Genomic DNA, 9,800 nt, shown 5'->3' with positions numbered 1-9,800 from the left:
TCAACAAGATGGACGGATGGGCGTTTCAAAAAAACGGTGAACTTGTTGTTTCAGTAAAGCGACATTTCACCTTTTCAATGCAAACACGCATAATAAATATCAGGAAGGAGTGATGGCGGAAGTTATGAAAAGGGGGATGTTTTACTCAGCTAAATCAATACAGATTCTTGCACTAATAACTAACAGTTCTTCTATTACTTAGTCAGAATAATACAGGAAAAAGGAAGAGAACGCACAAAAGAAAACCACACATCGTCTTGTATACTACAGGTGTTTGGGTGTGGTTTGGATCGTGCTTTATGTGAGGAGAATGAGGGCCCACGAGGCCGGAGGAAGACGCTGACCCCCGCCCTGTAGATGTTTTAGCCGTGTCAGTGATCTGAGCGGCCCCTGGGCTGCGAGCAAACAGTGCCCCCCCTCCCCCATGACCCGGGCTTCCCAGGGGTGAGCCCAAAGTAAACTCTGTCAGGCAGACCACCTCCAGCGGAAAACTGCCCCCTCTCGGCCTCCGAAACCCCCCGGCCTTCCTTGAGACCTCCCCCCCGCCTCGCTTCCCCCCCTTCCGCCACGACCCCCCCCCCCCCCCGCCTCGCCCCCCACCCCACTCACCTGGTCCAACGCCACCTCCGCCCCCAGGTATTTCTGTTTTCACACCTACCATTACTCCTCAACAAAACCTTCTCCTGGTGGGCTACAAGGTCTCCCTCCACCAGCGATGAGACCAGCCCCCCGCCACCATCCAACCCCTCTGACCCCCCCCCCCCCCCACCCCCCTTCCACCGCCTGCTCCTTCCCTCCCCCCACCGCTTCCTTCCCTCCTGTCTACCCGTCACCCGGGGGCCTGCGTTTCATCCCAACATGGCTTTCTGGCTGACTGACTGACTGACTGTCTGACTGGTTGGGAACTGGCTTTCTGACTGACTGGCTGACTGGCAGAATGACTGACTGACTGACTGGTTGGGAACTGGCTTTCTGGCTGGCTGACTGACTGACTGTCTAACTGGTTGGGGACTGGCATTCTGACTGACTGGCTGACTGACGGCTGGGATGGCACATTGACTACCTGACAGACTGGCTGTCTGACTGCATGAATGACTGGGAGGCTGGCCTGACTGACTGGGTGGCTGGGTGGCTGAATGGCTGGGCTGACCGATTTTCTGGCTGGCTGACTGGGAGGCTGGCTGACTGGGAGGCTGGCTGACTGGGAGGCTGGCTGACTGGCGTCTCCTGCGGTGGAGACAGCCTATCAGGGCCCTCACGTCATCCGTCTCCCACGGGGCCTGACTGACGGGTCGCTGCGGGAGATTAGCAGGCTGCTATCAGGAAGGGGAGGGGGGATGTTGGTGGTGAGGGGGACGCCTGTCCTCTGGCGCGCTCGGACTCTCTCTCTCTCTCTCTCTCTCTCTCTCTCTCTCTCTCTCCCCCTCTCTCTCTCTCTCTCTCTCTCTCTCTCTCTCTCTCTCTCTCTCTCTCTCCCTCTCTCTCTCTCTCTCTCTCTCTCTCTCTCTCTCTCTCTCTCTCTCTCTCTCTCCCTCTCTCTCTCTCTCTCTCTCTCTCTCTCTCTCTCTCTCTCTCTCTCTCACCATAACAGTGGTTGGGAACAGGGCCTGGTGCAGGCATTTATCTGTCTGGGAGAGACTGTTGATCAGCCACAAGGCCTTCGGGGACCATGTGCCAGACAATGGGAGATATCAACAATCTTAGGCCATCACAGGGAACACAGCGAGAGTGAGAGCGGGCGGGGGGGGGGGGGGGGGGGGGGGGGGGGGGGGGAGATGCGTACGGGCGGTGGGTTGGGGGGCCGAGAGGGAAACGGGGCCACCCAGCGTTAAGAATTTTCTGGCTTGTTTACTCTTGTATAAAACGGCCAATGGGTCACTCTCCCGGCGCGGTCCGCTGGCACACTGGACTGGACTGGACCCGCATGGAAAAGTGGAGGTGTGCAACCAAGGGCATGACACCCACAGATGCTGTGTTTCCCAGGACGCCTGGCCACCACAGCAACACCTGCTCAAACACACAGCAACCCTTCTGCAGCAGGCGTAGCAGTAGTATCGAAATGTGTGAGTGTGTGTGTGTGTGTGTGTGTGTGTATGTGTCTGCGTGTGTGTGTGTGTGTGTGTATGAGTGTTTGTGTGTGAGTTTGTGTGAGTGTGTGCGTGTGGGTCACTGTGGGTTTTTGCGCCTTTGTGTGTGCTTATGTGCGCAGACACGTGTGGTTAGTGAGGTCCCCCCCTTCATTGTCAAGTGCTTTGGGTACCTTTGAAAAGCGCTGTATAAATGTATGAAATTAGTAATATTATTTTTGAGATTTGGAAAAAAAAAAAGGCCATGGAATCATATGGATTATTGCTCAATAATTCAAGTTATTATTTCTAACAATTCATCCTCCACTTACGTCTTCGGTTTGAATTTAATCAGCATCAGGATAGAGGAACCAGAGCCCTACATCCACGGGATCCATGTATAGCCACAGGCCTGTGAACAGACTCTCCCAGATGCTGCAGGGCTGGTAAACTCTCAGGCCCCGCCCGCCACTCTGTCCAGAACACAGAGCTCTGGGGTATTTGTGTACCGGGTATCGATTTGGGGGTACAACCCTTAGCTGCAAAAGCCAGATAACAAAAGTTAAGCATTAACCTTTTTTTCTCCAGGGGTCACTATGAGCATGGACAGGACCAACTGACAGAAAAAAAAAAAAAAGAAAAGAAAAAATGTGATGGACTCTGGATTATTGATTTTTCTCTCTCGACAGAAAGGCCTTTGCCGTCAGTATTTCCCTTCCGAGTTCAGATAGGGTGGCAGCATTCCTGTCTACTCCCTTCAAGGTTGCGAGCTAGCCGGCGTAGCCAGGCGCGGGCTAGCACCTGCCAGATGGACGCTTGTTTTATGTCTTTGTAGCGATTTTCCCCTCTCGCACAGCAACTCCTTTCTATCAACTGTTTGTACGAAACAAAAAATAAGGTGAAAGAGTGAAAACACACAACTGTGTTACTAAAAGTCTGTATTTTTGTTGTTACTGTCCTGGCCATTTTGCCCAAAACAAATGTTTCTTATACAAACCATAATTGTACCAAGAAAGCACTATTTCTCACTTCACCTATGTTGAAACTTTTCCCAAGCTAGTGTGACTAAACGCCATTGCACCACATGCAGTCCGTTTGCTTAGTGTAAGCGGAGTTGTCAGCGAGCTGAATGTTCCTGGGTTTGCACTTGTTGATTAAGTATGTCTGCCCCATTGTTCCAGGTACTCCTGTTGGTGTGAACCTAACCGGGGCTTCAGAGAGATAGAGCACAACTGTCTGTGTGCAATGGGTTTCTTCTGTTCGCACAGGCCCCATTGATCAGCTAAGTGATCAATTCACTTAAGGAGTGAGGTCGTCCCTGATGTTATTTGATTATACGTTCGATTAATTTGTGTCTTCTTGAGTTGGTTTGATGAAAACATTTCTGAAGTTAACCTAATGGTTTTCTAAACATGTCTATATTGCAGCGGAATTTATCATAATTTTAAAGTTAAAAAACGTATCTGATCAATTATAAATAGTCCTAATTATATTAACTATCCAATTATTATTATTATTCAAGAACTACTACATTTTATTCATCCTGACTTTTTATTCTAATAATTTAACCTATGTTTTATTTAAATGTAGTAATTATAACACCTTTAAAATTTCAAATTCTTGAATGGTGCAGAAATATATAATCTCTATAAATCCTCATTCAATAACGGCATCAAAAGCACTCTGCAGTTTACTGCCCAGCCAAAGGTTGCTCCTCCACCGCTTTATAGAATTATTAAGTAAGCAATTATGATAACCTACTGTTTTAAAGATAATAGGATGATAAGGTTCTGCCAAACTCACACTGCAGTTTGCCCTCTGGTTGCTTTTTACTCAACCAAAAATCAATGATCCTTCAACACGGTATCCTCCTATCCACCGTTATTTATAAACAACATGTATCTTTATTCCCTCGCGCATTCCTCTCCAACAGACCTCTGTTTATTTTATTAGATATTTCTGCTAAGTGTAATGGGTTTCAGTCGTCACTGCGCGGTGTAGTGACCCCACTTGGCTATGGCGGGTTTTTTATCAAAGCTCATAAACCTTGAATGACTATATATTGATAAAGGCTGTTTAAAGTGTCATTGGAACGATAACATTTGCACTGTAAATGCGGCCAGCGGGCTCCGTGTGTCTCCACTCTAGCTCACCCAGGGGATGATAAGCGACCACAGCGAAACACAGGCCTTCCAGGATGCCTCCATAGGTCAAAGGTTACGACGTCTTTGATTGAGGGGGCACGATGGTAGGAAACTAATATCTGCCGAGTCATTACACGTATGAAGGTCTGGGTTTGTAATAAATATTTAAATATTAGAGCTATTAACACTAGGACGAGGCGTCAGACACAGGGACAAAGTCTGACCGTAAAACACATATTTAACTGATGGCTGATCATAAATAACACAGAACCATCTCATTCATGTCTTCCTTTTGAGGGTTAGCTTGAGAGGCTAGCGCCGCTGCATGAGAACCTCAACCAACGTTTCCTGGGAGGAAGTTATCCTCACAAACTGCTAGGTCTCCTCGTGCGTGGGACACCGTAGTGCGCCATCGAACCGTCTCCAGGATAGCCACCGGTCCATGCACTGTACACTATTTGAGCCTTCATTGCTTTTTATTTGTGTCAGGATTAAAAGAACACTGGGCTATTTGTGTTGGCCATAAATAACTCACCATTTGTGGAGGGGGTGACTGAGCACTGACACTTTGCCCCCGGTTCAATATCAATAAAGCAATACGAACGTAGGGGCCTATATGCCGGCCAGAGGGAACAGAGAGGGAATATGACTTTATGGCTTTACCGTGGAGGTGGGGCGCCCGTCCCAGGTACGGCCAGTCACCTATACACACACATAGGACACGCACACACCTCATGCTAGTCCCCTTCCCTCTGCCTCTCTCGGGTCCTAAAAGGAAACTTTCCAGACAGCTTCTCGGTGTACTTTGGCCGGCGTCTGGTCATAAAGACAGGTGTAAATACAGAGACTCACGGGCTGCATAACAGGAGGGACCTTCAGACGCGCCACAATCAATAGCTCCAGCATGGCAGCGCACCAGCACACAAACAGCCAAGGCTGTCCACCGGCACGGAGATACAAAAGCTTCCTCTTTTGTTGTTGCTCGTTTCTGTAGGTGGTCAGCGGGACAGAGGAATGAATTGATCGTGTTCCCCACAGGAGCGTACTGAATGGAGGCCGTCTGAAGTGGTGTTCCTGTGTCACGCCGGGGGCTGCCACGTGGCCCCCGTTCCAAACTGAAAGCATTACCTGAGAGCTTTATGGCTTCAACATGGCAGTTATAACAGCACAATTACCATATTACTTCCTTATGCAGTGCCCCGTATCAGTTCATCGGCCTTGCACTATTGCTGTTTACGAGCCGATTCAAATTATATAAAAACAACTCGCACACCGGGAGGCTATAGCTGAGATTAGAACAAATTCTAGCCTCGTCGTTGATACATTTTTTTGACTTAAGACTTAATACGAAGCGAGAGGATTTCTTAGTGACCGAGTGGTTAGATCCTTACAGCCATTGTATGCACTGCCACCTTGTGCTATGCTCGGAAACCTGCAGCCTACAACTTCTGCTTCTTTGACTGGTGTCAGGGGCCAAATAAATACACTCTGTAGTCCAGGCCCATACTTTAGGGTTCACTCCCCTGGCCAGGCCGGGGTAGGGGGGGGGGGGGGGGGGGGGGGAGGGGGCAGCAGGCATGAACTCTTCTCCCCAGGAGCCAACTGACCCGACCAGCAGATAGACACAGCCCTACATACCACAACCCCCCCACCCCCTTCCCCCCATGAAGCATTTCATTGCCATCCATGCCTGCTACTGTCGGAATGTCCGCGCAGCCAATCAGAACGCTCGCCCTTATCCCCAGTGACATCACAGCGAGACCTGACAGACGCTCAGAATCATGATCCAGAATAAATCCCCCCCCCCTCCCCGGTCCAAGCGCTTTCCTTCTCTCTACCTCACCCTCCCCACCCGGACCACCCTGGGGTGACATCCGTCTCCATTCACGTCTGCCTGCGCCGCGACTGTTCCGGACCAGCCCTCAATCCCCGCTGTGAGCTTTAAGACCCCCCCCCCCCCCCCCAACTCCCCCCCCCCGCCCCCCCCCCCTCTCCTGACGTGGGGAGTAACGACCTCTTGGCATCTAGTCAGCAAACACAGCCGCCTAGCAGCGGCAGTGGCAGCAGTGGTGGGGCGGCCGGGCAGCGTCTCCAGGATCAGGCTCAGAGGCCAAGGGGAGATAGCGGAGTCTCCGGCCCACCGGCCATCACTCAGCATGGCAGCCAAGGGCAGGTCTGCAGTCACCAGCCCCCGGTGATGGACGAACCGACCCGGCCCTGCCACCACACAACCCCCCACGCACGCCCCTCTCCCATCACGCACACACGCACGCACGCACGCACGCGCACAGAGGCCAGCACGTTTGACAGGGCAATCCATTGGATCAGTGGATCTTTGGTGACGTCAGCGTCCAGGTTGTAAGTGTGGGTGCAGAGTGTGTGAGGGTCAGAAGCCAGAGTTCTTTATTGGCTAGAACTGCTGCGCCCGACTCTGGCTCGGAAGAGGAAAATGATTAATGTCAGAGTCACTTAAGCGAGGCAGACATGTTGTACATAACACTGTGAGGGTCTTTACTGGAGAAGAGAGCGCTCGCTGGAGGCGCAGGCAGAGAGGTAGCGTGTCTGGGAACGGGTCTATGATCTCCGCAGAGCGAAAACAATGACAGCATGATGGATGTCTTGTTAGGAGAGGGTGCATGGTGCCGCTGAACACCAGCCAAGTCCAAAGACATCCATGCTTTCAACGAGCCAGTAAATGAGCTATAGCATTAGAAACAGCCCGGGGTCATCATTTATGCGATGAAGATAGCTTTTGAAACGCCATTTGTGTATTCCACTGCAGGAGCTGCATCCATCTATTTGAATATAGCCCCTACCGCTTCATATTTCTGTTGGGGTTTCTTTACGTGTTTGAACTGTCCCTTTCTCTCTCCGGGTATGTGTTGCAGATTAGCATAGCTGACTCATGGCATGCTGGTGCCGACTCATTATGAGGTGTTAGCATTTTCAATTACCCCCACACCCCCTGCCTACGTGTCGCGCTGCCTCCACGCTAGTCAGACGCCCCACAGCAGGGGAAAGGCAACAAAATGTAAATGCTCCCCTCGAAAGGGCTGACTGCAGCGGAGCTAAACCAACAATAACAAAAAAATAACAAGACAATTAGCATTTCAAAAGTGGACCCAGTGAGGGAGGGGAAAAAATAACGAATCCGAAAGGATCAGAGAACAGCGATGCAGGTCATTTACCATGGTTATTTTGAACTTTATTTCAGCTATATGGTTGTTTCAAAAGCACTTATCAGCAATACAGAGTGAACAGGGTTTTGTGATACATGTCGAACTGCATACATCAAACATTCATGCCAAACAAAGGAAATACTATTGGAATTCTTTTCGTTTTCCAACCAGAACAGTCCTCTGTGTTGCAGAGGGAAGGTACAAAATAAGCGTTTCATTAACACCTTGAACAAGACAACACTACCATAAAGCGTATTAGTGCTTCTAGCGTAAAAGTGTCATGGTAACTGGAAATAATAAAAACCCAAACTGCAAAACTAGTCAAAAATATACTGAAAAGAAAATAGACACCTTGGCTGTGTTCCAAATCTCATATTTCTTCTTTTGACACGTAGTACGTGATGCAGCTACCCTTACAAAGTGTGTACAGTATGCATACAAGTGGGACATACTACAGTGGATTTCATTGATCAGCACGCCAGTAGGGCTAACAATTAATTTTTTACGGGTTCAGTCGATGTGAAGCATCTTCAGCTGCAGAGCATTGTGGGGCAGCCGGAATCCATGCTGGCTTGCAAACTGCGAAATGCGACCGGATTGGGTACAACATCCTGGTATTTTTGGTATACTGCATTTTCCATACTATGTATGGTACCTATGCACATAACTCCTTAGAAGCCAAGGCCGCTATAGCCTGCGTTCGCAGGATGATCTCCAGTTGCCAGTTCCGAGGGCTCATACTGAGCTGGGGAAAAAAACGTATTCAGTTTTTTTCCTAGTATTACGTATGCTGCCCAATCTGCTATTCAGACCCTCCAGAAAGACTTAAAACTATCAGGCTGATCTCATTTGTTGCCTTTGGGTCTTTACTGAAGGACTAATAATATTGAAATATTGGACATTGTACCCGTGTATAATTCCTTACTTGAATTCCCCAAACTGTCTTTTAAATGTGTCTAAGTTGCTTGTGTTATTTGTTTGAAACGTGTGTTTCTGTGCTGCCCTCATGGCAAGGTCTCTCTTGAAAAAGCGAAATGAGACATTACTAAATAGTATGGTTGTATGAGTATTGGAACACAGGGCTTCATTGTGTTGACAAATTACAAGCTGGTTGCCATAACGATTCTGCAGAGGCAACTGCCTTTTTAAAGAGATAAGGCAAGCTCTGCAAAACCTCCCGCTTTCTTCCAAAATAAAACACTGATGCCAGGATGAAAACAAACTAATAACGACAATGAAGGTGACCAGGTTGCCACTATAATCTGACAAATGAACATGACTTGCAGACTTGCAAATATCCATATCAAACAATTTCAAAGAAACAGGCAATAACGTTTCTACAGTTGAAGCAGTTTGTAAAAAGCAAAACAAATGACATAAAACACACCACCCCCAAAAAAACAACCAAAACCAACATTGATATCAAAGCAGAATGTTTAGAGAGGTTTTGAGGCTACATTTAAAGTAGGCAGTGACACCTATATGGGGGTAAGGGGGGTGCAATACAAAATAATTTACATTTCAGTTTAGTGTTCTAACAGATTGTACGCTATAGTTCAATAAATGCTCTTTGTTTTTCTTCAAAGTAAACTATTTAAATTATAAAGGTAATACAAGGTAGAGAGCACCAGTTTCCCATACAATTTGATTTTTTTGGAAGCAAATGGCACAGAGTAATCAATGGTAAATTAGCAATGCTCATAAAGTCACCGTTTCTTCGACAGACGATACCACTTTTATAGTCTCAAAACCGGCTTACATCAACGTGTGCACAAATATACTGACTTTTTTTTTGTGTTTCTCATTCAAATGTTTTGCATCGGGGTGCATATTTAAGTCCATCTACGAGGCGCGAGCTATATATTAGACATGAATATTAGCTACGGTAGACATGAAGCAGGAGGAGCTGGAGCAGTGCCCAGGGCCAGCAGGAGCCAGGGGAGGAGCGTCCTTGGCATGCCGTGGCTGAGCTGGTAAAGCCAGGTGTGTGCGGGTGTGTGGTCGTGTGTGCTAGTCGATGGGACAGCGGGTCATCGGAGAACGACCTCCCATACGAACAAAATCGAGACGGCCGCCGCGGTGAGACGGGGCGATGTCGTGCCCACGCGCGAGCGACTCCTTCTTCCACAACACCTTTGTCCTTCCTGGGGGGAGCGGCCGGTTCCCACCGGTTCCTTAGCGTCGGCGCGGACACACCGTGGAAAAAGGCTGCCTCGACCGCCCCTCGAATCAGACACTAACTGAACATTGTACATCGTTACAGAGGTCAACATATAAAAAAAATAAAAACAACGCCGTCTTTCGCCGCACTTGGGGTGTTACACGTTACGTGATTCCTCCATACAGTGATAAAAGCGTTACGTCCCGGGCATTCGTGTCTTCAAGCTTCAGATGCCCACGTGCTTGCATAA

Source organism: Gadus morhua, chromosome 8 (genome assembly GCF_902167405.1).
Source record: "Gadus morhua chromosome 8, gadMor3.0, whole genome shotgun sequence".
Taxonomy (NCBI): domain Eukaryota; kingdom Metazoa; phylum Chordata; class Actinopteri; order Gadiformes; family Gadidae; genus Gadus; species Gadus morhua.
Note: the sequence above shows the minus strand (reverse complement) of the source record.